This window comes from Alosa sapidissima, chromosome 8 (assembly GCF_018492685.1).
Source record: "Alosa sapidissima isolate fAloSap1 chromosome 8, fAloSap1.pri, whole genome shotgun sequence".
Taxonomy (NCBI): Eukaryota; Metazoa; Chordata; class Actinopteri; order Clupeiformes; family Clupeidae; genus Alosa; species Alosa sapidissima.
The window spans coordinates 38,250,583-38,255,582 of NC_055964.1; the positions used below are offsets into that span (position 1 = coordinate 38,250,583).

Sequence of the window (5,000 nt, forward strand, 5' to 3'; positions counted from 1 at the left end):
AAAAAACAGAACAAGAAAACAAACAAACAAACAATAGAACAGAGAGACTCGAAGGTGGAGGAGTGGAGAGAGTGCCAGGGGGGAGGGGCACATGGCGTGTGGAGGGAGGGAGGGAAGGACAGGAAAGAGGGAGGAAGAGAGGAGGAGGAGGAGAAGAAGAGAGGGGGCATGGTGTGTGTGCAGGTCACTATGCTTATACTGACAAAGACAGAGAGAAGAGAGGGGGAGGAGAGAGAGAAGAGAGGGAAGGGAGGAGAGAGAGAGAGAAGAGAGGAGGAGAGAGAGAGAAGAGAGGGGGAGGAGAGAGACAGAGGGAAAGCTGGGTGACTGCCAGCAGCACACCGGCGTCTCACAGAGCACACCTGTCACCTGCCGGCTGCTGCCATAGCGACCAAACAAGAGAATCAGAGAGTGCAAGACCAACCATAACAGAAACAGCGTTGCTACGGCAGAATGTTTCAAACATTCCACAGTGTTGCTACGGCAAAATGTTTCAAACATTCCACAGCGTCCCCTAAAACTCTCATTCCACAGCGTCCCCTAAAACTCTCATTCCACAGCGTCCCCTAAAACTCTCATTCCACAGCGTCCCCTAAAACTCTCATTCCACAGCGTCCCCTAAAACTCTCATTCCATAGCGTTCCCTAAAACTCCATAGCGTTGTTTAAAACTCTTTCTCTTATCTGAGGGTGCTTGAGGGAAATACAGCATGTGCTGTTGTTAGACCCTGTGCTGTTGTTACAGAGTGTGCTGTTGTTATTGTGAAACATACTCTCCTTGTGGTGCTATTGTTAAGAGTGATACATACTCTCCTTGTGGTGCTATCGTTAAGAGTGATACATACTCTCCTTGTGGTGCTTGTCAACCTCCATTCATACATAAATACATGACGTGCTCATACATCATTTGTAACTAAATTTACATATATTTCTGTCAGATTGGTTCATTTTATGTCAAGGCATGACAATCATAGATGTGTGTATATATATATATATATATATACAGTATATTTTAAAATGACATAGTACAATGACTAGGATTCTATCAGATCTACTATATCAGGATAAAAAAGTACATTTGTTATACATTTGAGAATGCTTCAGTATATCAGGATACAAAAGGACATTTGTTATACCTTTGGGAATGCTTCATTAGTGATTAAATCATCTTTAAGGCCATTGGCTGTTTGTGTCGTATATTTACATACACAGATCTCTAGTATCTACTGTGTCCCCAACTGGACTCTAGTGGTCTCAACACTTTAAAGTGTCCCCAACTGGACTCTAGTGGTCTCAACGCCACTCCACTCCACGTCTTCCCACTAGCCCCCCACGCAACCCCACGGGCCACTAGCCCACAGACGCAACCCCACGGGCCACTAGCTCCCCCACGCAACCCCACGGGCCACTAGCCCCCCCACGCAACCCACGCAACCCCACGGGCCACTAGCCCCCCCACGCAACCCCACGGGCCACTAGCCCCCCCACGCAACCCCACGCAACCCCACGGGCTACGCAGCCATCCGCTACGCCAGCTGGGCTACTTCCAAAACATATACACACATAAAGGAACAGGCTGATATGAGTCTACATATGAGTTTGTATTAATAAAGGAACAGGCTGATATGAGTCTACATATGAGTTTGTATTAATAAAGGAACAGGCTGATATGAGTCTACATATGAGTTTGTATTAATAAAGGAACAGGCTGATATGAGTCTACATATGAGTCTATTAATAAAGGAACAGGCTGATATGAGTCTACATATGAGTCTATTAATAAAGGAACAGGCTGATATGAGTCTACATATGAGTTTGTATTAATAAAGAAACAGGCTGATATGAGTCTACATATGAGTTTGTACTAATAAAGGAACAGGCTGATATGAGTCTACATATGAGTTTGTACTAATAAAGGAACAGGCTGATATGAGTCTACATATGAGTTTGTATTAATAAAGGAACAGGCTGATATGAGTCTACATATGAGTTTGTATTAATAAAGGAACAGGCTGATATGAGTCTACATATGAGTTTGTATTAATAAAGGAACAGGCTGATATGAGTCTACATATGAGTTTATATTAATAAAGGAACAGGCTGATATGAGTCTACATATAAGTATAAGTATATATACTTTTTTGATCCCGTGAGGGAAATTGGTCTCTGCATTTAACCCAATCTGTGAATTAGTGAAACACAAACAGCACACAGTGAACACACAGTGAGGTGAAGCACACACTCCGGGCGCAGTGAGCTGCCTGCTACAACGGCGGCGCTCGGGGAGCAGTGAGGGGTTAGGTGCCTTGCTTAAGGGCACTTCAGCCACGGCCCATTGGTCGGCGCTCGAACCGGCAACCCTCCGGTTACAAGTCCAGAGTGCTAACCAGTGGGCCACGGCTGCCCTTATCATAGTCTAAAGAAACAGGCTTCATATGAGTCTATTAATAAAGGAACAGGCTGATATGAGTCTACATATGCGTGTGAATTAATAAAGGAACAGGCTGATATGAGTCTACATATGAGTGTGTGTGACTCAGTCATGACGGGATTTCTGACGTGAGCCACTGCACTTGGAGTGTGGAGTGAGATTATAGCTTCTAGTGGCACCAAAGAACAATAACATTCTCTCTCTCTCTCTCTCTCTCACACACACACACACACAGCATGCTCAGTTGAGAATAGCATGAAATGTGTATGCCACAGTTTACATTCATACAGGTTTGTTTTCCCACTGGGATCAATAAAGTCTCTATCTATCTATCCATCCATCCATCCATCCATCTATCTATCTATCTATCTATCTATCTATCTATCTATCTATCTATCTATCTATCTATCTATCTATCTATCTATCTATCTATCTATCTATCTATCTATGTGGAGTTCACTGCAAGGGGCCTGTGCATTCTACAGCAACACCAATCTGGAGTTACAGTAACACTGAATCAGCTTTGTTTTGGGAAAATAAGATCATGCACTCTGCTGTTATACGGATGTGAGCTGGCAAGTGTGTGTGTGTGTGTCTGTGTGTGTGTGTGCGCGAGAGCATAATCTAGGTCAATCTGTGCTTCAGCGCAAACTCTGTAATTCTCAAGGGATTACTAGAGGCTGCGTCAGGATGTTGTGAGGGGGTGGGATGTTGTGTGTGTGAGGGTGTGTGTGTGTGTGTGTGTGTGTGTGAGGGTGTGTCCATGGCAACAGTCACTGGGACACCGGCATCAGTCTGTCTCACCGTGATACCAAACTCACCGACACCTCAGTGAAGGCATGACTACTGACCTAACTGTTTAGGTTAGGACATCTTGGGAAGTGTATTTGTGTGTGTGTGTGTGTGGGGGGGGTCTTGAGAAGTGTGTGTGTGTGTGTGTGGGGGGGGGGGTCTTGAGAAGTGTGTGTCTGTGTGTGTGGGGGGGTGGTGTCTTGAGAAGTGTGTGTCTGTGTGTGTGTGTGTGTGTGTGTGTAGGGGGGGGGGGGTCTTGAGAAGTGTGTGTGTGTGTGTCTGTCGGGGGGGGGGGGTCTTGAGAAGTGTGTGTGTGTGTGTGTGTGTATGTGTGTGTGTGTGTGTGTGTGAAGACATGATGACGAAGAAGAATGACGAGAAGAAACTGGAGAGAAACTGTGTGATCTAGATGAGAATGTTTTAATCTGTCGTGGGAACGGACACCGCAAGGACCCTCGTCACAAGCGGCGCTTGAGCTTCAACACTCCAGGTCATATAATGGAGAGAGGGAGGGAGGGAGGGAGAGAGAGAGGTAAGGTTTTATATCTGACATTTGTCAAGATACACAATAGATGAAATAGAGGCATTAAATAACAGACATATTAATGGCAAATAAATATGAATAAATACAATGACTGCTGATTAAATACCATATCTTTGTATGTGAAATGAACGTGTGAATCTCAGTCAGAACACACTTGTAGACGTCTCAGCAGAGTGAATCTGAGCCTCAGGGGACTGAGACACATGACATTGAAACAGTACACATCAGTCCAGCATTCAACACCCACGATGGCTAGAGCTGGAAGAAAACAAGCAAAGACCAGCTAAAACCAGCTAAAACCAGCAAAGACCAGCTAAAACCAGCTAAAAACCAGCTAAAACCAGCAAAGACCAGCTAAAACCAGCTACCAGCATATTGCTGGTTTCTAGCTGGTGTTTTCAGCAGGGGTGGTACCAAGTAAAGATGAGCATCACAAATCTGGACAGTGATACTTAATAATGGAATGCTGTGTGCAATGCTACTGTCCAGCTAGCTAGCTTTTGTCTGTTGGTAACGTATCAGCTCTATACCCAGCTAGCTAGCTTTTGTCTGTTGGTAACGTATCAGCTCCACACCTAGCTAGCTAGCTAGCTTTTGTCTGTTGATAACAATCATCTCTACAGCTAGCTAGCTTTTGTCTGTTGGTAGCGTATCAGCTCCACAGCTAGCTAGCTTTTGACTGTTGGTAACGTATCAGCTCTATACCCAGCTAGCTAGCTTTTGTCTGTTGGTAACGTATCAGCTCCACAGCTAGCTAGCTAGCTTTTGTCTGTTGATAACAATCATCTCTACAGCTAGCTAGCTTTTGTCTGTTGGTAGCGTATCAGCTCCACAGCTAGCTAGCTTTTGACTGTTGATAAAGTATAAAGTATCAGGTCTATACCCAGCTAGCTTTTGTCTGTTGATAACATATCAGCTCCACAGCTAGCTAGCTAGCTAGCTTTTGTCTGTTGATAACGTATCAGCTCTATAGCTAGCGAGCTAGCTTTTGTCTGTTGATAACATATCAGCTCTACAGCTAGCTAGCTTTTGTCTGTTGGTAACATATCAGCTCCACAGCTAGCTAGCTAGCTTTTGTCTGTTGGTAACATATCAGCTCCACAGCTAGCTAGCTAGCTTTTGTCTGTTGATAACGTATCAGCTATACAGCTAGATAGCTTTTGTCTGTTGGTAACATATCAGCTCCACAGCTAGCTAGCTAGCTTTTGTCTGTTGATAACGTTTCACCTCTACA

At 44.5% G+C, this 5,000-nt stretch overlaps 2 protein-coding genes across 4 annotated transcripts in view; both read right to left on the minus strand.

Moving 5' to 3' along the window:
• LOC121716106 (chemokine-like receptor 1) overlaps positions 1-5,000 on the minus strand; it is a 965,204-nt gene that overhangs the window by 383,192 nt on the left and 577,012 nt on the right. The gene's annotated exons all lie outside the window — the stretch shown is intronic.
• The window catches only part of slc7a4 (solute carrier family 7 member 4), a 21,041-nt gene continuing 19,656 nt past the window's right edge, over positions 3,616-5,000 (minus strand). For 2 of the 3 annotated variants that reach the window (XM_042102284.1, XM_042102283.1), the window contains exon 6: positions 3,616-5,000. This exon is cut by the window's right edge and continues 707 nt beyond it. The gene's annotated coding sequence lies outside the window, so the exon portion shown is untranslated. The other variant, XM_042102285.1, reaches the window with a different exon arrangement.